Below are 26,243 nucleotides of genomic sequence, written 5' to 3'. Positions count from 1 at the left end.
CTGGCCATTTAGAATGTGCGTCTACCGCAATTAAAAACATGGAGTCCATGAATGGACCTGCGAAGTCAATATGTACACGTTGCCATGGGGTTGAAGGCCATTCCCATGGATGCAGCAGTGCAATTGGAGGTGCATTTTGAACTTTTTGGCACCCTGAGCAACTTTTAGTCAGGTCCTCTATTTGTTGGTCGATACCTGGCCACCACACATAAGCCCTAGCAAGGTGTTTCATCTTGACTCCCCCCAGATGACCTTCATGCAGTTCCTTTAGAACTCGCTCCCTTAATTTAGGAGGAATAATCACCCTTGTTCCATACATCAATGTTCCTTGACAGACGGACAGCTGTTCTCGTCTGGCTGAGAATGCCGGTAACAGTGGTTCACCATGAGCTGGCCATCCCTTCACTGTCAATTCGTAGACCCGAGACAGTGTCGGGTCATTCCTGGTTTCTCTCTCAATACTTGCATTGGTGACTGGTAAACATTCGATGATGGTCGAGTGAAATAACTCAACAGGATCAACTGTCGGTGCCTCTTCCGCTGTAGGTAGTGGCAGGCGCGACAGCCCATCAGCATTACCATTACCTTTGAATTCGATCTGATATTGATGTGCCCCTAGGAAAAGGGACCATCTCTGGAGCCTCTGCGCTGTCATCACCGAAACACCCTTCTTAGGGTTAAAAATGGAAACCAACGGCTGGTGGTCTGTCAGCAGCGTAAACTTTTGCCCTTGCAGGTAATGATTAAATTTTTTTACTCCCCACACAAGGCTGAGAGCCTCCCTATCTATCTGAGCATAGTTGTGCTCAGCGGAGGTCAATGATCTGGATGCGAATGCGACTGGTCTTTCCAAGCCATTTGGCAACTTATGTGAGAGCACTGCCCCAATACCATATGGAGAAGCATCACATGCTAAACGAATAGGCAGCGTTGGGTTAAAGTGAGCCAACACTTCCTTAGAGGTGATCAATGCCTTGCTTTTGTGAAAGGCCCGCTTACAGTCCTCGCTCCACTTCCATGGCACTCCCTTCTGCAAAAGAGCGTTCAGCGGGTGTAGCACCGTGGATAAATTTGGCAGAAACTTATGGTAATAGTTAATCAACCCTAGGAACGACCTCAACTGGGATACATTTTCCGGAGCGGGAGCCTTCACAACAGCTTCGATCTTGTCAGGTGACTTGTGAAGCCCCTTCTGGTCAATGACGTGACCACAGTACGAGATTTGCTTCTGAAAGAACTCACATTTCTGGTGATTAACTCGAAGTCCATATTCTTTCAATCTGGTGAGCACCTGTTCCAAATTTGCAAGGTGTTCCTCATCATCATCTCCTGTAATCAGAATGTCGTCCAGGTAGCATTGTGTGCTTGGAATTCCCTGTAATACCTGCTCCATGGCCCTCTGCCAAATCGCTGGAGCCGATGCCACTCCAAAAAACAGTCTATTATACCGATATAAGCCCTTATGCGTGTTGATCGTGAGATACTGGCGTGACGCTTCATCAACTTCCATCTGTAAGTACGCCTGCGCCAGGTCTATCTTGGTGAAGTGTTTCCCGCCAGACAACGAAGCGAAGATATCCTCAATCCGTGGAAGCGGATATTGCACCGTGTGAAGCACCGGATTAACAGTGATCTTGAAATCGCCACAGATACGAACCTTCCCCGGTTCCCCCGGCTTGTTACTCGATGAACGCTTCATGACGGGAACAATGGGTGTGGCCCATTCACTCCAGTCCACCTTTGACAGTACTCCGGAACGTTCTAGTCCTTCCAGCTCAGCTTCCACAGCAGGTCGTATCGCATAAGGTACCGGTCTAGCTTTGAAAAATTTCGGGTTTGCATGTTCTTCAACCTTGATGTTTGCCGTAATTCCTTTCAGTGTTCCCAGTCCCTGCTGGAACACCTCTTTAGCATCGTCCAATATTCTGGACAGTCGTTTAGGTTTGACATCGTCCTTTTTACCGGAATCTACAGTTAGTGCTTTTAAGGAATGCCAGTCCATATTTATTCTCCTGATCCATTCCCGTCCCAGTAGTGGTGGACCTCCCTCAGGTAACACATATAAGTCCATTCCTCGGCTTTCTTTACCCTTGTGGACCACCTTTACCTTTATCTTTCCGATGGGGTATACTCTTTGCCCCGTGTATGTTTTCAATACAATCTCCGTATCCCTTAGGGGAATGTGTGGAAATAACCTTTTGTAATCTTGCTTATTCATGACCGTCAATGCCGATCCTGTGTCCAATTCCATCTTCACTTGGACTCCTGCTATCTGAGGTGTGACCCAGATAGTTTGGTGGTCTGCTGTGTTACCCACATTATGTATTCTTAGACAACCCAGCTCCTTACTGCTGGAGTCTGAATCCGTCTTCTGTTCATCCGAACTGTTCTCTGTCACCTTGTGTACCTTTTTGCACTTTTCCTGCGGTAACTTTTTGTTGCTGGTCTTCTTTCCTGACCGGCATACTTTAGCTATGTGACCTAGCCTGCCACATTTTCTGCATTCCTGATTTTTGAACCAGCACTGGTTCTGATCGTGCGTTGTCCTTCCGCAACAATAACACTTTACTGCACCCAATGCCATTCGATTGGTGCTGAGTTCCGATGACCTTAGCTGCATTTCCGCGGTGCCTCTTGCTGCGGCCTCGTGCGATGCTGCAATGGTGACAGCTTTATCACGCGTAAGGTCCTTTTCCTCTGGCAGTCGCTTTTGAGTTCCTTCTTTTAGTAATCCACACACGAATTTATCTCTCAGCGCGTCTGCTAGTCCTGTACCAAACTGACAGTACTTTGATAGCTTGCGCAGTTCAATTAAGAATTCAGCGTTGCTTTCCTCTTTCAGCTGCGTTCTTCTGTAAAATTTAAATCGTTCCGCTATCAGCAGCGGCGTGGGGTTTAAATGTTCTTGCAGGATAGTAACAATATTCGCGAAAGTCTGATCCGCCGGTTTATCTGGTGTTACAAGGTGCCTCAATAACCCGTACGTCTTCGCACCCATTGAGTTTTGTTGAGTCTGTGTGTCCCAGTTGTGCTTATTATAAATCACTGGACACAGACAACAAGAATAACTTTAACAGGTCTTTACTATTCGGAGGTCAGGGCTGAACTGCCCAGCAAATCACTACACAACGTTTATATACCGGTGTGGTCACCACCGGTATCACAGTATACAGCAGCCAAGAGAAAGTAGTACATCTCTTAAGGTAGTTCTCTTAAGGTGGAACAGGTTGCATACACCACAATCCTCCCTTTTTAGCTTAACAGTGTATATCCCCATTTAACATAACATAATAACATATATATATATATACAACTTCATGCAAAACAGTTCAAAGAGTCAGTCTCTGAGGAGGCCTCCTGATCCGAGTTGGATAACGCCTTTCAGGGGTCTCTGATTCTCGTTGCTGGGGTGACTCATCTAGTTGATCTCTTATGGATTGGACATCATCATCAGGTACATTCACTTCTGAGGTAGATGCTTCAGGTTCACTAACTTCTTCCACGGTTGTCTTTGCCGTAACCATGGGTTCGACCCTTGTTCTCGATTCTACCAGTTGGTCAGCATGACGTCGTATTACATTTTCACCAATATCTACCGTGTACATCAGGGGTCCTTGTCTGGCCCGAATTGTTCCAGATTGCCATTTCTCATTTTTATAGTCCCGGGCTAACACTGGTTGTCCTATTTCGAAACTCCGAGTAGTCTTGTTATTTATATGCTGGAACTGTTTGTTTTCGACTTCCCTCCGCACATTTGGTTTTAACAAGTCCAACCTGGACCGCAACCTCCTGTTATAGAACATCATGGCAGGACTTTGGTTTGTCACTGCATGAGTGGCGTTTCGATATGCCAGTAGGAAATTGTCCACCTTGTGTTGTAGTGGAATCTGATCTTCGCTCATGGCCTTTATTGCTTTTTTGAACGTTTGTACAAATCTCTCAGCCAACCCGTTTGTAGCCGGATGATGTGGGGCAGAGGTATAATGTTTCACCCCATTCTTCTTCATGAATTTCTGGAATTCTTCTGACACGAACTGCGGTCCGTTGTCTGAATATATTTGTTCTGGCAATCCATTTCTTGCAAATATCGTTCTTAGCATCGCGATCGTCTTTTCCGAGGTAGTGGTAGTCATTTTAATCACTTCTGGCCATTTAGAATGTGCGTCCACCGCAATTAAAAACATGGAGTCCATGAATGGACCAGCAAAGTCAATATGTACACGTTGCCATGGGGTTGAAGGCCATTCCCATGGATGCAGCGGTGCAATCGGAGGTGCATTTTGAACTTTTTGGCACCCTGAGCAGCTTTTCGTCAGATCCTCTATCTGTTGGTCGATACCCGGCCACCACACACAAGCCCTAGCAAGGCTTTTCATCTTGACTCCCCCCAGATGACCTTCATGCAGTTCCTTTAGAACTCTCTCTCTTAACTTAGGAGGAATAATCACCCTTGTTCCATACATCAATGTTCCTTGACAGACAGACAGCTGTTCTCGTCTTGCTGAGAATGCCGGTAACAGTGGATCACCATGTGCTGGCCATCCCTTCACTGTCAATTCGTAGACCCGGGACAGTGTCGGGTCGTTCCTGGTTTCTCTTTCAATACTTGCATTGGTGACTGGTAAACATTCGATGATGGTCGAGTGAAATAACTCAACAGGGTCAACCGTCGGTGCCTCCTCCGCTGTAGGTAGTGGCAGGCGCGACAGCCCATCAGCATTACCATGCTGCTTTGTACCTTTGAATTCAATCTGATATTGATGTGCCCCTAGGAAAAGGGACCATCTCTGGAGCCTCTGTGCTGTCATCACCGAAACACCCTTCTTAGGGATAAAAATGGATACCAACGGCTGGTGGTCTGTCAGTAGCGTAACCTTTTGGCCCTGCAGGTAATGATTAAACTTCTTTACTCCCCACACAAGGCTGAGAGCCTCCCTATCTATCTGAGCATAGTTGCGCTCAGCGGAGGTCAATGATCTGGATGCGAACGCGACTGGCCTCTCCAAGCCATTTGGCAACTTGTGTGAGAGTGCTGCCCCAATACCATATGGAGAAGCATCACAAGCCAAATGAATAGGCAGCGTTGGGTTGAAGTGAGCCAACACTTCCTCTGAGGTGATCAATGCCTTGCTTTTGCGAAAGGCCCTCTTACAGTCCTCGCTCCACTTCCATGGCATTCCCTTCTGCAAAAGAGCGTTCAGCGGGTGCAGCACCGTGGATAAATTTGGCAGAAACTTATGGTAATAGTTAATCAACCCTAGGAACGACCTCAACTGGGATACATTGTCCAGAGCGGGAGCCTTCACAACAGCTTCGATCTTGTCAGGAGACTTATGAAGCCCCTCCTGGTCAATGACATGACCACAGTACGAGATCCGCTTCTGAAAGAACTCACATTTCTGGCGATTAACTCGAAGTCCATATTCTTTCAATCTGGTGAGCACCAGTTCCAAATTTGCAAGGTGTTCCTCATCATCATCTCCTGTAATCAGAATATCGTCCAGGTAACATTGTGTGCCTGGAATTCCCTGTAATACCTGCTCCATGGCCCTCTGCCAAATTGCTGGAGCCGATGCCACTCCAAAAACCAGTCTATTATACCGGTACAAGCCTCTATGCGTGTTGATCGTGAGATACTGGCGTGACTCTTCCTCAACTTCCATCTGTAAGTACGCCTGCGCCAGGTCTATCTTGGTGAAGTGTTTCCCACCAGACAACGAAGCGAAGATATCCTCAATCCGCGGAAGCGGATACTGCACCGTGTGAAGCATCGGATTAACAGTGATCTTGAAATCTCCACAGATGCGAACCTTCCCCGGTTCCCCCGGCTTGTTGCTCGATGAACGCTTCATGACGGGAACAATGGGCGTGGCCCACTCACTCCAGTCCACCTTAGACAGTACTCCTGAACGTTCTAGCCCTTCCAGCTCAGCTTCCACAGCAGGTTGTATCGCATAAGGTACCGGTCTGGCTTTGAAAAATTTCGGGTTTGCATGTTCTTCAACCTTGATGTTTGCCGTAATTCCTCTCAGTGTTCCCAGTCCCTGTTGGAACACCTCTTTAGCATCGTCCAATATTCTGGACAATCGTTTAGGTTTGACATCTTTTTTACCGGAATCTACCGTTCGTGCTTTTAAGGAATGCCAGTCCATATTTATTCTCCTGATCCACTCCCGTCCCAGTAGTGGTGGACCTCCCTCAGGTAGCACATATAAGTCCATTCCTCGGCTTTCTTTGCCCTTGTGGACCACCTTTACCTTTATCTTTCCGATGGGGTATACTCTTTGCCCCGTGTATGTTTTCAATACAATCTCCGTATCCCGTAGGGGAATATGTGGGAATAACCTTTTGTAATCTTGCTTGTTCATGACCGTCAATACCGATCCAGTGTCCAATCCCATACTCGTCGCCACTGTTGAGTCTGTGTCTCCCAGTTATGCTTATTATAAATCACTGGACACAGACAACAAGAATAACTTTAACAGGTCTTTACTATTCAGAGGTCAGGGCTGAACTGCCCAGCAAATCACTACACAACGTTTATATACCAGTGTGGTCACCACCGGTATCACAGTATACAGCAGCCAAGAGAAAGTAGTACATCTCTTAAGGTAGTTCTCTTAAGGTGGAACAGGTTACATACACCACAAGTTTAATAAGGTTAGTGCTTTCTTATCATCTGGTACATTATTTGCTGTACAATAAACTTCAATGCGTTCTACATACGTGGCCCAATCTTCAACATCGCTATCAAAAGCAGTGATGTTACCGTGTTTAGGCATCCTTGAGAGTTTCTTTAAATATTTTATTTTTCCAAAATGGCGGCTTCCCGCGCTTGTCTTCTTCCCCCGCCGACTACAATGGCGGCTTCCCGCGCTTGTCTTCTTCCCCCGCTGGCTACAATGACGATGACCGCGCTGTTGCCGTTCTCGCCTCCCAGCGGTTCTTAATTTCCCCGACGCTGCTTTTGCTCCCCCGTGGTTCTCGTGGGCATTAACGCTTCCCTCGTTGCTGCGCCTCTCAGCCCCGATTGCAGCCCGGCCCTTTACACCGGCTGCGGTCGAGTTCTCCGCGGTTCTCGTGGCATTAACGCTGCCCTTGTCGCTGCGCCTCTCGGCCCCGATTGCAGCCCGGCCCTTTTCACCGGCTGCGGTCGAGTTCTCCGCCCTTTTTCCTCCGGTTTCCCTCCCCTTCTCCACTGACAACGCGGCCGACTTTCTGCCCGTGTCGCTAGATCGGCTTACCCACCACCGTCGTAGAAGGATGATCACTGCCTGTCGCTGATGGAGGACTTCGTGGTCAGTAATTTCAACCCGGGTTCTCGATGCCTCCCGTGCGATGCGGTGCTCAGCAGGATGATGAGGGCGGATGCCTCTTCTCGACGCCCGTTCTGAGGACGAAGCTGCCTTGGATGCAAAACTGCCGCAGGGTAAGATCGGACTCGTCGCCACTGTTGAGCCTGAGTGTCCCAGATATGCTTATTCTAAATCACTGGACACAGACAACAAGAATAACTTAAACAGGTCTTTACTAATCGAAGGTCAGGGCTGAACTGCTTAGCAAATTACTACACAGAATTTATATACCGGTGTGGTCACCACCGGTACTACAATATACAGTAGCCAAGAGAAAGTAGTCCATCTCTTAAGGTAGTCTCTTAAGGTGGTACAGGTTACATACACCACAGGGACCGGGCTACAATAATCCGGCCTCGATTCTTCTGATTAGGCTCCCCACTGGGAGCACAGAATCATGAAATTTATCCGATAGCCTTCCCGAGTAATGAATTCCGCAACTCTAGCCCTTTGGTCAGAAAGTTCCACCTGACTTCCTTCTCAATCCTAACTTCCTAGATTATTAATTTGTGCCTCCAGGTACGGGAACTATTCAGCATCATGAACAAAAAAGAAAGACTTGCATTTATATAGCGCCTTTCATGACCTCAGGACGTCCCAAAGTGCTTCACAGCCAATGAAGTACTTTTGAAGTGTAGTCACTGTTGTAATGTGGGAAACGCAGTAGCCAATTTGTGCACAGCAAGCTCCCACAAACAGCAATGAGATAATGACCAGATAACCTGCTTTAGTGATGTGGTTGAGGGATAAATATTGGCCCCAGGACACCGGGGAGATCTCCCCCTGCTGTTCTTTGAATAACACCCATGCGATGTTTTATTCCAGCTGACAACCCAAACAGGTCCTCGGTTTAACGGCTGATCTGGAAGACGGAATAAAGAAAGTAAAACGTTGACATTTTATGGCCTCTTCTGGCTCTGACTCCTCTTCCCGCTGTGTTGACCTGAAGGAAGGTCACAACTGCTTCCCCCATGCGAGTCCAGGGTGACAATAGGCTGATGGTGCCATTGGAGCCCCATCTTCATATTTAAATAAGGACCCCTGAGAAGAACAGGTTAATATCAAAGCCACCGGGGTTGATGCAGGCCATCATCGGGTGGCCCCACGGGTGATTTTAATTGCCCCCCACCACCCCACCTCTGTTTCCACCAGGTCGGCAGGGTTAAAATCACCCCTCAAGTGTCACAACATAAACTTCTTTGTCGAGATAAAAAAATAAAGAAGCAAAGAGAGTTATTTGGAATGTACTCCAGCTCTGGCCACTTGCGCATCCTCGATTATAATCGCTCCACCATTGGCGGCAGCGCCTTCAGCTGCCTGGGCCCTAAGCGCTGGAATTCCCTCCCTAAACCTCTCCGCCTCTCTACCTCTCTCTCCTCCTTTAAGACGCTCCTTTAAAAACGACCTCTTTGACCAAGCTTTCAGCCACCTGTCCTAATATCTTCTTATGGGGCTATATAAATACAAGTTGTTGTTGCTGGAAGTCTCCCAGCAATTGTGGTTTCCTTAATTGGCACAAGATCCTGAATCTCTTCAACCCCTGACTGACAGTACCAACCACATTTATAACTAGGTGAAAGTAATCTAGAATCTGATCTGCAGCCTGAAGGGCAGTTAAACTCTGATCTCAGTTAATGCTTACTTAACAACAATTAAACGTTGCAGGCTTAAAAAGACACTGCTTCCCTTTAGCAGCAGAATAATACACTGCATTACAAGCATAACGCTCACGCCCTGTTATTCAGCTGACAGTAAGCAATGCTAGTCAAGATCCCGCAGATTTATGTATCAAATTCTTGTGTCTAACATGTGTCTACCACGCTCCTAAAATCATAATATGTTACAGATGCAAATAAATCTAAAAAACGAGGTTCAAAGCCAATCGTTGACCTATAGTCTGAAATTTCCAGCAATTAGGCTTAGGAGCCTCAAAGGGCAGCAGATTGATTCATTATGCATGACATATAATGACTCCAGTCCTTATAAAACAGCGTATCATCCAACTTACGATGAACCACCGAACAGGAGATCCGTTACTATCACATAAATAGTAATAGCAAAAGGGAACAATTTTAACCTAACTCGGGGTCTGATTGGCTGCCTGTTATACACCCCGTCCCACTTCAATTGAAAATAAAATTGGGCGGAGCGTGTGGTAAACCACTGTTATACCTGCCTGTGTGGGTGTTTGTATTCCACTGTGTACATGTCTGTACATGCCTCGGCTGACTCCTCCCACGAGTCCAGGTATAAAGGTGACTGCTCCACAGTCCCTCTGTATTCTGGACTGGTCGACCACTCGAGGCACACCTTCATTCTCTTGTTAATAAAAGCCTGTTAGTTACTCGCTTAACCTCAGTCTTTTGAGTAATTGATAGCGCATCAATTTTATTAACAAGATTTTTTTATAATGGAGAAGATCCTCACACCAGCATGCCTGGACTTAGACCATCGGGAGGCGGACGCATCCACCAAGTTTGCTCACTGGCTTAGGTGCTTTGAAAGATTCCTGATCGCCTCCGCTGCAACGGTCAAATCGGATGAGGACAAACTGGATGTCCTGACCTCCAAAGTGAACCACCGAGCATACTCGGTCATCCAGGACGCGACCTCGTACACGGCTGCTCTCAAGCTCCTCAAGGACCAGTACACGCGCCCAGTGAACGAGGTGTACACCAGGCACCTCCTGGGGAGTCGTAAACAACAACCTGGGGAATCGACCGAGGAATACCTTCAGGCACTGTCTGTGCTTGGCCGGGCCTATGGTTGTAAGGATGTAAAGGCAGAGGAACTTATCCGGGACGCTTTTGTAGCGGGCCGCAGGTCCAATTACACCCGACAGTGACTGTTGGAGCAGAGTGACCTCGACCTCAACAAGGCCTCTGAACTCGCACTATCATTGGACGCAGCCTACCGGGGCATGGATGCCTAATCCTCTGCACCGTGGACGCCGCGGGGAACGACAGCCTGGGACACGGTAGGACCGTCTCATAGCGCCGTGCCACCCCAGCCACATCCCAGCAACGGCCCAACTACCGCAGCAGTGTCCCAAGGCCAGAAATGCTACTTCTGTGGCTAGGCCAAACACCCCAGAGCGCGCTGCCCGGCGAAAAATGCGATCTGCTCGGGCTGCGGGAAGAAGGGACACTACGCCAGCGTCTGCAGGGCCAAAGCCACCCCGAACCCCAGCAGCGCCGCATGTGGGCCGTGCGGGCCGCCATCTTGGGCCTCCCCAGCCATGTGCGAACCACCGGAACAGCAGCCATTTTGGACGCCTCCAGCCACATGGGGATCATGGACGCCGCCATCTTGGACGCCAGCCGGGACGCAGCAGGCCCCCAACACCGCCTCATCTGATACCCGCAGCGACACACCGACCCCTGCGCTGGCCTCCGTTACGCTGGACCAAGCGAGACCGCACCAACTGGCCCGGTCCACAATGGACATTAAGGTAAATGGTCACGAAACAACCTGCCTTTTTGACTCTGGGAGCACGGAGAGCTTCATCCACCCCGACACGGTGCGGCGTTGCTCTCTCCCAGTCCTGCCTGCGCACCAGCGGATTTCTATGGCCTCCGAGTCCCAGCCGGCGGACATTGGCGGTTACTGCGTGGTGACACTCTTAGTAGACGGGACTGTGTACGATAATTTTAAACTTCTGTTCCTGCCCCACCTCTGCGCTGCCGTTCTACTGGGGTTAGATTTTCAGTGCCACCTTAAAAGTGTTACGATGGCGTACGGTGGACCCTTCCCCCCACTCACAGTCCGCAGCCAGCAGCTTCCAAATTGCCCGCCGTGCACCTGGTGCAACCTCTCCACACTCAGAGTCACCCCCCCCCCCACTGTTTGCTAACCTCACCCCCGACTGTAAGCCCATTGCCACAAAGAGCAGGCGATACAGTGCCGGGGACAGGGTTTTCATTAAAACTGAAGTGGAGCGGCTCCTGAAGGAGGGGATTATTGAGGGCAGCACCAGCCCCTGGCGAGCCCAGGTTGTGGTCATTAAGACCGGCGAGAAGCAGCGCCTGGTCATCGACTACAGCCAGACAATAAATCGCTACACCCTGCTGGACGCTTACCCACTCCCCCGCATAGCTGATATGGTCAACCAGATCGCGCAGTACTGCGTCTTCTCGACCATTGACCTGAAATCAGCGTACCACCAGCTCCCTATCCACCCTGAGGACCGCCAGTATACTGCCTTTGAGGCAAACGGCCGCCTCTATCGCTTCCTTAGGGTTCCCTTTGGCGCCACCAACGGGGTCTCCGTCTTCCAAAGGGAGATGGACCGGATGGTCGATCAAAATGCGTTGCAGGCCACTTTCCCATATCTGGACAATGTGACCATCTGCGGCCATGACTTGCAGGACCATGACGCAAACCTCGAAAAATTCCTCTGCACCGCCCAACTCCTGAACCTGACGTATAACAAGGAGAAGTGCATATTCCGCACAACCTGCCTCGCCATCCTTGGCTGTGTTGTGGAACACGGAGTCATCGGTCCCGACCCCGACCGGATGCGTCCCCTTATGGAACTCCCACTGCCCCACTGCCTCAAGGCCCTGAAGAGGTGCCTAGGGTTTTTCTCCTATTACGCCCAGTGGGTCCCCTGCTATGCGGACAAGGCCTGTCCGCTGATCAAGTCCACCTCTTTTCCCTTGACGGCAGAGGCCCGCTTAGCCTTCCACCGTATCAAGGAAGACATTGCCAAAGCCACCATGCACGCAGTGGACGAATCCATCCCCTTCCAGGTGGAAAGCGACGCGTCCGACTTTGCCCTGGCCGCTACCCTTAATCAGGCGGGGAGACCCGTGGCCTTCTTTTCACGAACCCTCCAGGGCCCGGAGACCAGACACTCCGCTGTTGAGAAGGAGGCCCAGGCTATTGTGGAGGCTGTGCGTCATTGGAGGCACTACCTGGCCGGAAAACGATTTACCCTGCTCACTGACCAGCGTTCAGTTGCTTTTATGTTTAACAACAAGCAGAGGGGCAAAATCAAAAGCGACAAGATCTTGAGGTGGAGAATCGAACTTTCCACCTACAATTACGAGATCTTGTACCGGCCCGGGAAGCTCAATGAACCCCCGGATGCTCTATCGCGTGGCACCTGCGCCAGCGCGCAGATCGATAGACTGCGGGCCCTCCACAATGACCTCTGCCACCCGGGGGTCACCAGGTTCTTCCACTTTATCAAGGCCCGCAACCTGCCTTACTCCATTGAGGAGGTCAGGACCATGACCAGGAACTGCCAAGTCTGCGCTGAGTGCAAACCGCACTTTTATAGACCAGACAGGGCTCACCTGATAAAAGCCACTCGCCCCTTCGAGCGCCTGAGCGTTGATTTTAAAGGGCCTCTCCCCTCCTCCGACCGCAATGTGTACTTCCTCAACATTATTGATGAGTACTCCCGTTTCCCGTTCGCCATCCCCTGCCCGGACATGACCAGTGCCACGGTCATTAAATGTCTGAACGACCTCTTCACCCTGTTCGGTTTCCCCAGCTATATCCATAGCGACCGGGGCTCATCGTTTATGAGCGACGAACTCTGCCAGTACCTGCTCGCTAGGGGTATTGCCACAAGCAGGACCACCAGTTACAACCCCCGGGGGAACGGACAGGTGGAAAGAGAGAATGCAACAGTTTGGAAGGCCGCCCTGCTAGCCTTAAAGTCTAGGGGCCTTCCGACCTCCCGCTGGCAGGATGTGCTCCCCGATGCGCTCCACTCTATTCGGTCACTGCTATGCACTGCCACTAACGCCACCCCTCATGAGAAAATGTTTGTCTTCCCAAGGAAGTCCACATCGGGGACATCGCTACCGCCATGGCTGACGTCCCCAGGGCCGGTCCTACTGAGAAGACACGTGAGGACCCATAAAACGGACCCCCTGGTCGAGAGGGTCGACCTCCTCCACGCCAACCCCCAGTATGCTTACATTGCGTACCCGGACGGGCGGGAGGACACAGTCTCGCACCCTCGGGGGCCCCAGTAACCCACTACCCACTACCACCGCCCCCATGATCCAATATCCAACCCCATCAGAGGGCACGCCTGGGCCCCGCGACCCGCTCGACACCCACGAGGACTACACACCAGTGCCCCAGCCTACGCGAGACTCGACGCCGGAAGCTTCACTACCCCTGCCGTCGCCACGTCGATCACAGCGGCAGACAAGCCCTCCGGAGAGACTCCAATACACAAACTTTTAATACACTTCACCCCGCCGGACTCATTTTTAAACAAGGGGTGAATATGGTAAACCACTGTTATACCTGCCTGTGTGGGTGTTTGTATTCCACTGTGTACATGTCTGTACATGCCTCGGCTGACTCCTCCCACGAGTCCAGGTATAAAGGTGACTGCTCCACAGTCCCTCTGTATTCTGGACTGGTCGACCACTCGAGGCACACCTTCATTCTCTTGTTAATAAAAGCCTGTTAGTTACTCGCTTAACCTCAGTCTTTTGAGTAATTGATAGCGCATCAGAGCGCAACACGGGCTGGGTGCAAATCAGGTGGGTGTAAAACGGGCAGGTGTAAAATTTACGGGTATAAATTGGGCGGGTGTGTATAATGGGCGGGTGTAAAATGGGTGGGTATAAATCGGGCGGGTGTATATAACGGGCGGGTGTGTATAATGGGCGGGTGTAAAACGGGCGGGTGTATAACGGGCAGTGTATATAATGGGCGGGTGTGTATAACGGGCAGTGTATATAACGGGCGGGTGTAAAACGGGCGGGTTTATAGCGGGCAGTGTATATAACGGGCGGGTGTGTATAACGGGCGGGTGCATATAATGGGCAGGTGTGTATAACGGGCAGGGTGTAAAACAGGTGGGTGTAAAATGGGTGGGGTGTATAATGGGCGGTGTATATAACGGGCGGGTATATAACAGGTGGGTGTATATAACAGGTGGAGTGTTTCATGGGCGGTGTATATAACGGGTGGGTGTGTAATGGGCAAGTGTATAACGGGTGGGTGTAAAATGGGCGGGTGTGTATAACGGGTGGGTGTTTATATCGGGCAAGGTGTATAACGGACGGGTGTAAAACGGGCAGGTGTGTATAAAGGGTGGGTGTTTATAACGGGCAGGGTGTATAACGGACGGGCAGTGTATAACAGGCGGGTGTGTATAACGGGCGGTGTGTATAATGGGTGGGTGTATAATGGGCGGGTGTGTATAATGGGCATTGTATATAACGGGTGGGCGTAAAATGGGCGTGTGTATAATGGGCATTGTATATAATGGGCGGGAGTAAAACGGGCGGGGTGTATAACGGGTGGGTGTATAACGGGCGGGTGTGTAATGGGCAGGTGTATAACGGGTGGGTGTATAACGGGCGGGTGTATAACGGGCGGGGTGTATAACGGGCGGGTGTGTAACGGGCGGGTGTGTAACGGGTGGGTGTAAAACGTGCGGGGTGTAAAACGTGCGGTGTGTATAACGGGCGGGTGTGTAACGGGTGGGTGTATAACGGGTGGGTGTATAATGGGCAGGTGTATAACGGATGGGTGTAAAACGTGCGGGGTGTATAACGGGCGGGTGTGTAAAATGGGCAGGTGTGTAAAATGGGTGGGTGTGTATAACAGGCGGGTGTGTAAAATGGGCGGGGTGTGTAAAATGGGTGGGTGTGTATAATGGGCGGGTGTGTATAACAGGCGGGTGTGTATAATGGGCGGGTGTGTAAAACGGGCGGGGTTGTGTAAAACGGGAGGGGTGTGTAAAACGGGCAGGTGTGTATAACAGGCGGGTGTGTATAATGGGCGGGTGTGTATAATGGGCGGGTGTGTAAAACGGGCGGGGTTGTGTAAAATGGGAGGGGTGTGTAAAACGGGCGGGTGTGTATAACAGGCGGGTGTGTATAACGGGCGGGTGTGTAAAACGGGCGGGGTTGTGTAAAACGGGAGGGGTGTGTAAAACGGGTGGGTGTGCAAAACAGGCGGGTGTGTATAATGGGCAGGTGTGTAAAACGGGCGGGGTGTGTAAAACGGGTGGGTGTGTAAAACGGGAGGGGTGTGTAAAATGGGTGGGTGTGTAAAACGGGAGGGGTGTGTAAAACGGGTGGGTGTGTATAACGGGCGGGGTGTGTAAAACGGGCGGGGGTGTATAACGGGCGGGTGTGTAAAACGGGCGCGTGTATAATGGGCGGGTGTGTAAAATGGGCGGGTGTGTAAAATGGGCGGGTGTGTATAACGGGCGGGTGTGTATAATGGGGGGTGTGTAATGGGCAGGTGTGTATAATGGGGGGTGTGTAATGGGCGGGTGTGTATAACGGGCGGGTGTGTATAATGGGGGGTGTATAATGGGCGGGTGTGTATAACGGGCGGGTGTGTATAATGGGCGGGTGTGTATAATGGGCGGGTGTGTATAACGGGCGGGTGTGTATAACGGGCGGGTGTGTATAATGGGCGGGTGTGTATAATGGGCGGGTGTGTATAATGGGGTGTGTGTAATGGGCGGGTGTGTATAATGGGCGGGTGTGTATAATGGGGGGTGTATAATGGGCGGGTGTGTATAACGGGCGGGTGTGTATAATGGGCGGGTGTGTAAAACGGGCGGGTGTATAAAACGGGCGGGTTTATAATGGGCGGGTGTGTATAACGGGCGGGTGTGTATAATGGGCGGGTGTGTATAACGGGCGGGTGTGTATAATGGGCGGGTGTGTATAATGGGCGGGTGTATAATGGGCGGGTGTGTATAACGGGCGGGTGTGTATAATGGGGTGTGTATAATGGGCGGGTGTGTAAAACGGGCGGGTGTATAAAACGGGCGGGTTTATAATGGGCGGGTGTGTATAACGGGCGGGTGTGTATAATGGGCGGGTGTGTATAACGGGCGGGTGTGTATAATGGGCGGGTGTGTATAATGGGCGGGTGTATAATGGGCGGGTGTGTATAACGGGCGGGTGTGTATAATGGGCGGGTGTATAATGGGCGGGTGTGTATAACGGGCGGGTGTGTATAACGGGCAGTTGTAAAACAGGCGGGTGTGTATTACGGGCGGGTGTGTATAACGGGCGGGTGTAAAACGGGCGGGTGTGTATAATGGGCGGGTGTGTATAATGGGGGGTGTGTAATGGGCGGGTGTGTATAACGGGCGGGTGTGTATAATGGGCGGGTGTGTATAATGGGGGGTGTGTAATGGGCGGGTGTGTATAACGGGCGGGTGTGTATAATGGGCGGGTGTGTATAATGGGCGGGTGTGTATAATGGGGGGTGTGTATAATGGGGGGTGTGTAATGGGCGGGTGTGTATAATGGGCGGGTGTGTATAACGGGGGGTGTGTAATGGGCAGGTGTGTATAATGGGGTGTGTGTAATGGGCGGGTGTGTATAACGGGCGGGTGTGTATAATGGGCGGGTGTGTATAATGGGGGGTGTGTAATGGGCGGGTGTGTATAATGGGCGGGTGTGTATAACGGGCGGGTGTGTATAACGGGCGGGTGTGTATAATGGGCGGGTGTATAATGGGTGGGTGTGTATAACGGGCGGGTGTGTATAACGGGCAGTTGTAAAACAGGCGGGTGTGTATTACGGGCGGGTGTGTATAACGGGCGGGTGTAAAACGGGCGGGTGTGTATAATGGGCGGGTGTGTATAATGGGCGGGTGTGTATAATGGACGGGTGTGTATAATGGGCGGGTGTGTATAATGGGCGGGTGTGTATAATGGGCGGGTGTGTATAATGGGCGGGTGTGTATAACGGGCGGGTGTGTATAACGGGCGGGTGTGTAAAACGGGCGGGTGTGTATAACGGGCGGGTGTGTATAATGGGCGGGTGTGTATAACGGGCGGGTGTGTATAATGGGCGGGTGCGTATAATGGGCGGGTGTGTATAATGGCGGGTGTGTATAACGGGCGGGTGTAAAACGGGCGGGTGTGTATAATGGGCGGGTGTGTATAACGGGCGGGTGTAAAACGGGCGGGTGTGTATAATGGGCGGGTGTGTATAATGGGCGGGTGTGTATAATGGGCGGGTGTGTATAACGGGCGGGGTGTGTATAATGGGCGGGTGTATATAACAGGCGGGTGTGTATAATGGGCGGGTGTGTATAATGGGCGGGTGTGTATAACAGGCGGGTGTGTATAATGGGCGGGTGTGTATAACAGGCGGGTGTGTATAATGGGCGGGTGTGTATAACGGGCGGGGTGTCTATAATGGGCGGGTGTATATAACAGGCGGGTGTGTATAACAGGCGGGTGTGTATAATGGGCGGGTGTATATAACAGGCGGGTGTGTATAACAGGCGGGTGTGTATAATGGGCGGGTGTATATAACAGGCGGGTGTGTATAACAGGCGGGTGTGTATAATGGGCGGGTGTGTATAACGGGCGGGGTGTGTATAACGGGCGGGGTGTATATAACAGGCGGGTGTGTATAACAGGCGGGTGTGTATAATGGGCGGGTGTATATAACAGGCGGGTGTGTATAACAGGCGGGTGTGTATAATGGGCGGGTGTATATAACAGGTGGGTGTGTATAATGGGCGGGTGTGTATAACGGGCGGGTGTGTATAATGGGCGGGTGTGTATAACGGGCGGGTGTGTATAATGGGCGGGTGTGTATAATGGGCGGGTGTATAATGGGCGGGTGTGTATAACGGGCGGGTGTGTATAATGGGGTGTGTATAATGGGCGGGTGTGTAAAACGGGCGGGTGTATAAAACGGGCGGGTTTATAATGGGCGGGTGTGTATAACGGGCGGGTGTGTATAATGGGCGGGTGTGTATAACGGGCGGGTGTGTATAATGGGCGGGTGTGTATAATGGGCGGGTGTATAATGGGCGGGTGTGTATAACGGGCGGGTGTGTATAATGGGCGGGTGTATAATGGGCGGGTGTGTATAACGGGCGGGTGTGTATAACGGGCAGTTGTAAAACAGGCGGGTGTGTATTACGGGCGGGTGTGTATAACGGGCGGGTGTAAAACGGGCGGGTGTGTATAATGGGCGGGTGTGTATAATGGGGGGTGTGTAATGGGCGGGTGTGTATAACGGGCGGGTGTGTATAATGGGCGGGTGTGTATAATGGGGGGTGTGTAATGGGCGGGTGTGTATAACGGGCGGGTGTGTATAATGGGCGGGTGTGTATAATGGGCGGGTGTGTATAATGGGGGGTGTGTATAATGGGGGGTGTGTAATGGGCGGGTGTGTATAATGGGCGGGTGTGTATAACGGGGGGTGTGTAATGGGCAGGTGTGTATAATGGGGTGTGTGTAATGGGCGGGTGTGTATAACGGGCGGGTGTGTATAATGGGCGGGTGTGTATAATGGGGGGTGTGTAATGGGCGGGTGTGTATAATGGGCGGGTGTGTATAACGGGCGGGTGTGTATAACGGGCGGGTGTGTATAATGGGCGGGTGTATAATGGGTGGGTGTGTATAACGGGCGGGTGTGTATAACGGGCAGTTGTAAAACAGGCGGGTGTGTATTACGGGCGGGTGTGTATAACGGGCGGGTGTAAAACGGGCGGGTGTGTATAATGGGCGGGTGTGTATAATGGGCGGGTGTGTATAATGGACGGGTGTGTATAATGGGCGGGTGTGTATAATGGGCGGGTGTGTATAATGGGCGGGTGTGTATAATGGGCGGGTGTGTATAATGGGCGGGTGTGTATAACGGGCGGGTGTGTAAAACGGGCGGGTGTGTATAACGGGCGGGTGTGTATAATGGGCGGGTGTGTATAACGGGCGGGTGTGTATAATGGGCGGGTGTGTATAATGGGCGGGTGTGTATAATGGCGGGTGTGTATAACGGGCGGGTGTAAAACGGGCGGGTGTGTATAATGGGCGGGTGTGTATAACGGGCGGGTGTAAAACGGGCGGGTGTGTATAATGGGCGGGTGTGTATAATGGGCGGGTGTGTATAATGGGCGGGTGTGTATAACGGGCGGGGTGTGTATAATGGGCGGGTGTATATAACAGGCGGGTGTGTATAATGGGCGGGTGTGTATAATGGGCGGGTGTGTATAACAGGCGGGTGTGTATAATGGGCGGGTGTGTATAACAGGCGGGTGTGTATAATGGGCGGGTGTGTATAACGGGCGGGGTGTCTATAATGGGCGGGTGTATATAACAGGCGGGTGTGTATAACAGGCGGGTGTGTATAATGGGCGGGTGTATATAACAGGCGGGTGTGTATAACAGGCGGGTGTGTATAATGGGCGGGTGTATATAACAGGCGGGTGTGTATAACAGGCGGGTGTGTATAATGGGCGGGTGTGTATAACGGGCGGGGTGTGTATAACGGGCGGGGTGTATATAACAGGCGGGTGTGTATAACAGGCGGGTGTGTATAATGGGCGGGTGTATATAACAGGCGGGTGTGTATAACAGGCGGGTGTGTATAATGGGCGGGTGTATATAACAGGTGGGTGTGTATAATGGGCGGGTGTGTATAACGGGCGGGGTGTATAACGGGCAGGTGTGTGTATAATAGGCAGAGTGTTTAACGGGTGGCTGTATAACGGGCGGTCGATCCGATCCTGTCAGTTTCTGGCTTCGTAGGTTAGACTAAAATTACCCCCCAGCAATTCAGGCATTCTGCATGAAACAAAGTCTTGGCTACTTTGGCCCAGGGTGCTCTGTGCACGCAGAAACTTTAGACCATAAATACTTTATGAAGCAAAAAACAAATGAATTCAGAAGATTTGACACTGCTTCGGGTCTTTTCACCATTAATTCCTATGGAGCTGTTCAGTGGAGTCCCCACACCTGCTCATCTCAAATATCTACTATGACTGCTTAGCGACCCTTGGGCAAACGCGAGTGTAGGTGTGGAAATAATACGCTGTGAAGTTTAAACTTGTGAGGGAGAGCAGTGTTGCATGATTTGTAATTCAGCACCGGGTGAGAGAAAGGTCTGCTTGCTTTCTAATATTTGTTAAAAAAAAATCGCCTGCTGTATCTGAGTGAGCTGCTTCGATAATAGTCCAGAATAGCAGACTTGCTGCACATTTGTTGTTGTGTGTCAGGCGGTTAGGCTCTTCACCTGTGACAAGACGGTGGGAGAGCCTCTGGGCGGTGGAACTTGTGCAGTGAGATTGGCTTTGATCAGGTTTGGAGCTGGGAGTAGTAGCTTACTCACTCCCAATGCTGTGGACTTCGGCCCCTTTGTATATTCTGCAGCCCCTGCCACAAGTACAACATTGCCGACCCATCCCCTCACTGCTGCAGATAGTCCAGTACCTTCTCAAGCGGGGTCAGTATTACATAGAATTAATAACATAGAAACATGCCATTCGACCCAATTGGTCCAAGCCAGTGTTTATCATAGAATCATAGAACGGAAGGAGGCCATTTCGGCCCATGGTGTCCACGCCGGCCAACAAAGAGCTATCCAGCCTAATCCCACTTCCCAGCTCTTGGTCCGTAGCCCTGCAGGTTACAGCATCCCAAGTGCACATCCAAGTACTTTTTAAATGTGGTTAGGGTTCCTGCCTCTACCACCCTTTCAGGCAGTGAGTTCCAGACCCCCACAACCCTCTGGGTGAAGAAATTTCCCCTCAAATCCCCTCTAAACCTTCCCCCAATTACTTTAAATCTGTGCCCCCTGGTTTTTGACCCCTCTGCTAAGGGAAATAGGTCCTTTCTATCCACTTTATCTATGCCCCTCATAATTTTATACACCTCAATAAGGTCTCCCCTCAGCCTCCTCTGTTCCAAGAAAAACAGACCCAGTCTATCCAGTCTTTCCTCATAGCTAAGATTCTCTACTCCCGGCAACATCCTTGTAAATCTCCTCTGTACCCTCTCTAGTGCAATCACATCTTTCCTGTAATGTGGTGACCAGAACTGCACGCAGTACTCTAGCTGAGGCCTAACTAGTGTTTTATACAGTTGAAGCATAACCCCCCTGTTCTTGTATTCTGTACCACGGCTAATAAAGGCAAGTATCCCGTGTGCCTTCTTAACTGCCTTATCTACCTGGCCTGCTACCTTCAGGGATCTGTGGACATGCCCTCAAAGGTCCCTTTGTTCCTTTGCACTACTCAGTGTCCTACCATTTAATGTGTATTCCCTTTCCTTGTTAGCCCTCCCCAAATGCATTACCTCACACTTCTCCGGATTGAATTCCGTTTGCCACTGTTCTGCCCACCTGACCAATTTATTGATATCTTCCTGCAGTCTACAGCTTCCTTCTTCAGTATCAACCACACAGCCAATTTTAGTATCATCTGCAAACTTCTTAATCATACCCCCTATATTCAAGTCTAGATCATTGATATATACCACAAAAAGCAAGGGACCCAGTACTGAGCCCTGCGGAACCCCACTGGAAACAGCCTTCCAGTCACAAAAACACCCATCAACCATTACCCTCTGCTTCCTGTCTTCGAGCCAGTTTTTAATCCAACTTGACACTTTGCCCTGGATCCCATGGGCTTTTAACTTTGTGATCAGTCTGCCATGTGGAACCTTATCAAAAGCATTTGCTAAAGTCCATATACACTATATCATCCCTCCTTGTTACCTCCTCAAAAAATTCAATCAAGTTTGTCAGACAGGACCTTCCCTTAACAAATCCGTGCGAACTATCCTTGATTAATCCGTGTCTTTCTAAATGAAGATTTATCCTGTCCTTCAGAATTCTTTCCAATAATTTTCCCACCACTGAGGTTAGGCTGACTGGCCTGTAATTACTCGGTCTATCCTTTTCTCTCTTTTTAAACAAGGGTACCACATTAGCAGTCCTCCAGTCCTCCAGCACCACACCTGAAGCCAGAGAGGATTGAAAAATGATGGTCAGGGCCTCTGCTATTTCCTCTTTTCCTTCGCTTAACAGCCTGGGATACATTTAATCCGGGCCTGGGGATTTATCCACTTTTAAAGCTGCTAAACCCCTTAATACTTCCTCTCTCACTATGTTAATTTCATCTAACATTTCACACTCCTCCCCCCGATAGCAATGTCTGCTTCGCCCCTCTCCTTTGTGAAAACAGACGCAAAGTATTCATTAAGAACCCTACCGACATCTCCCGCCTCCACACACAGGTTACCCTCATGATCTCTAATAGGCCCTACCCTTTCTTTAGTTATCCTCTTACTCTTAATATATTTATAAAACATCTTTGGGTTTTCCTTGATTTTACTTGCCAAGAATTTTTCATGCTCTCTCTTTGCTTTCCTAATATCCTTTTTAATTGCACCCCTGCACTTTCTGTACTCCTCAAGATTCTGGAGTATTTAGCCCTCGGTATCTGTCATACACCTCCCTTTTTTTCTTTATCCTACCTTGTAAGTCCCTAGACATCCAGGGGGCTCTAGATTTGTTAATCCCACCCTCTTTCTTTAAGGGCACATGTTTGGTCTGAACCCTCCGGATCTCCTCCTTGAATGCCTCCCACTGCTGTGACACTGATTTACCTTCAAGTAGCTGTTTCCAGTCCACTATGGCTAAATCCCCTCTATGCTTAGCAAAATTTGCTTTTCCCCAATTTAGAATTTTTATTCTTGGTCTATCCTTGTCCTTTTCCATAACTACCTTAAATCTAACAGAATTATGGTCACTAGCACCAAAATGCTCCCCCACTGATACGTCTCCCACCTGCCCAGCTTCATTCCCTAAAACTAAGTCCAGAACTGCCCCCTCCCTTGTTGGGCTTGCTACATACTGGCTAAAAAAGTTCTCCTGGATGCATTTTAGGAATTCCGCACCCCCTGTACCCTTCACGCTAATTTTATCCCAATTAATATTGGGGTAGTTGAAATCCCCTACTATTACTGCCCCATAGTTTTTGCACTTCTCAGAAATTTGTCTAAATATCTGTTCTTCTATCTCCCTCTCACTGTTTGGGGGTCTGTAGTACACTCCCAGCAGTGTGATCGCCCCTTTTTTGTTTTTCAATTCGACCCATATGGCCTCGTTTGATGATCCTTCCAACATATCATCCCTCCTCACAGCAATAATAGTTTCTTTAATCAATACCGCGACCCCCCTCCCTCTCTATCCCGTCTGAAAATCCTGTAACCAGGAATGTTGAGCTGCCATACCTGCCCCTCTTTCAGTCACATCTCTGTAATAGCTATAATATCATAGTCCCAAGTATCTACCTGTGCCCTCAGCTCATCTGCCTTGTTCGCTATACTCCTTGCATTGAAGTATATACCATTTAGTACAGGCAAACCCCCTTGTTGACTACTATCTAGCCCTTGATTCCTCTGTCCTTCCAATTTACTTTCTACGTTTTTGTTTTCCAATTCCAGTTTTTCTTCCCTCCCTATTAGAAACATAGAAACATAGAAGATAGGAGCAGGAGTAGGCCATTCGCCCCCTCGGGCCTGCTCCGCCATTCAATGCGATCGTGGCTGATCATCCAAATTCAGTACCCTGTCCCTGCTTTCTCCCCATATCCTTTGATCCCCTTAGCCTTAAGAAATATTGACTCTATACTTAGGTTCCCATCCCCCTGCCAAGCTAGTTTAAACCCTCCCCAACAGCACTAGCAAACCCTCCCGCAAGGATATTGGTCCCGTTCCCGTTGAGGTGCAACCCTTCTGGCTTGTAGAGGTCCCACCTCCCCCAGAAACTGTTGTGTATGTACCTTTAAGGGAGAACTGCTTTTATACTGCTGTACCGGCAGTGACCACACCTGTATATAAAGCCGTAGCAGGCTTCTGTACTTTCAGTTCCAGCATACCCTCTGTTCAGTAAATACTTGTTATTGCCGTTCTCCTGCAGTCCGTGTGTTATTGATATGCGGACACTATAGTGGCGATGAGCAGGTTCAAACTCACCTGCAGTACTGCATCACCTCACGGGGATCCATCCCTGAAAAGAAGCTTCTTGGAGGTCGAAGCCAGAGCAACGGGCGTCGACCGTGGGCAACCGCCCAGTGATCCATCGGAGTTCAGAGAATCGCAGGGGAAGCTGTGGAGAGCTGGGCTTGGTTCTCCAGTCAAGGTGTCCCAGCAAATCGGGCTGGAAGCAGGTAGTGCGCTGACCTTTCCTGGACTGCGGCGGGCTAGAGCTCGATCGAGCGGCTCTGCAAAGGGGCCGAGCAGCGTCGTCGGGAAGAAAAAGCGAGAGAGAGGGTGGAGCGCACAGGGCGCGGCCGGTGCTCAAGAGTCGGGCAGCGTTAAGAAAAAAAAGGGGAAGGAAAAGAGATGCGCAGTGGACAGCGTTGAAGAAAAATTAATTAACAAAAGAGAGACGTGGAGGAAGCCGCGGGGCGCCGCCATTACGAGTTAGAACGCTAAGAGCAGCATTGACAGCAGGGGGAAGAAGGAAAAGCGCGGGAGGCGCCATTTTAATCCATTGGGGAAGAAGGAAAAGCGTGGGAGGCGCCATTTTAATCCATTGGGAAAGAAGGAAAAGCGCAGGAGGCGCCATTTTAAACCACCCAAGATGTCGAAGAGTGGCAGCATCATTGCTTTCAACAACGAAATAGAAGACTGGACCATGTATGTGGAAAGAATTGAAGTGTACTGCAAGGCAAATGAGGTGGCCGATGGAAAGAAGGCGTCGGTATTATTGAATTTGATGGGCGCGAGAACGTACGGCCTATTGCGGAATTTAATTACCCCAGTTAAACCAATGGAGAAAAGTTTTGATGAGATTGTCAATATCTTACAGGAACATCTGAACCCTACACCGCTGCTGATAGCAGAAAGATTCAAGTTCCATAAACGAAACCAGCACAAAGACGAGAGTAATGCTGACTATCTTACGGAACTACGCAAGTTATCGAAGCACCGCCAGTTCGGAACAGGACTGGCAGATACCTTAAGGGATAAGTTTGTCTGCGGGCTCCAGAGTGAAGGAACCCAGAAACGACTACTTTCGGAAAAGGACCTTACGCTAGAAAAGGCTTTCAGCGTTGCAGTATCCTACGAAGCAGCAGCACGGGGAGCTGCGGAAATACAACAGAAACCGCAAGAATATAGCGCTAATGAAATGGCATATGGAGCAGAAAAGTGCTATCGCTGCGGCAGAACAACCCATGACCAGAAGGATTGCTGGTTTAAGGACAAAGTATGCAGGCAATGTGGAAAAGTGGGACATATAGCATGAGTCTGCAGGTCAGGAAAGAAAACCAACACTAAAAGAACTACTAAGGAAAAGTACAAGTACAAAAGATGACAGACAGTAGTTCAGAAGATCAGAAGAGTGACAATGACTCCGGGAGCAGGAGACTAAGTTGTCTAAAGTTACACAACGTGATCGCAAAGGAGGATCACTGAACCATTTGGGTCACCCTCATGATAGCAGGGTCCCAAGTAAAGATGGAATTGGACACAGGATCAGCCCTAACAGTCATGAATCGACGAGACTACGAGCAGCTATTCTCACACATTCCCTTGAAGGATACTTCCATTGTCTTGAAGACATATACGGGGCAAAAAGTCTACCCCAGAGGAAAAATAAGGGTGCCCGTTAAATACAACAGCAAGGAAATACAGGAACTGTATCTATATATACTACAAGATGGAGGACCACCATTATTGGGACGTGAATGGATCCAAAAAATACAATTGGATTGGCATTCCATTCAGGCGCTAACTGTGGCTGACAAAAAGGATGACGACGTCACACCTGAACGACTGTCAAAAATTCTAACTGACGTGAAAGAGGTGTTCCAGCAAGGGCTGGGGACTCTAAAAGGCATAACGGCAACGATAAAAATTGAAGATAACGCAAACCCAAAATTTTTTAAGGCCAGACCGGTATCGTATGCGATCCGCCCAGCCGTCGAAGCAGAGCTGGAGAGTCTGGAGCGTTCGGGTGTGCTGTCCAAGGTGGACTGCAGCGAGTGGGCCACACCCATCGTTCCTGTAATGAAGAAGTCATTGAGCAGCAGGCCTGGGGAACTGAAGAAGGTTCGCATCTGTGGGGACTTTAAGGTAACTGTGAACCCAGTCCTTCACACAGTACAATATCCACTTCCACGGATAGA

The sequence above is a fragment of the Somniosus microcephalus genome, chromosome 29 (assembly GCF_052327205.1).
Source record: "Somniosus microcephalus isolate GS21.2 chromosome 29, FLI_Smic_1.0, whole genome shotgun sequence".
Taxonomy (NCBI): Eukaryota; Metazoa; Chordata; class Chondrichthyes; order Squaliformes; family Somniosidae; genus Somniosus; species Somniosus microcephalus.
This window is presented reverse-complemented; position numbering follows the sequence as displayed.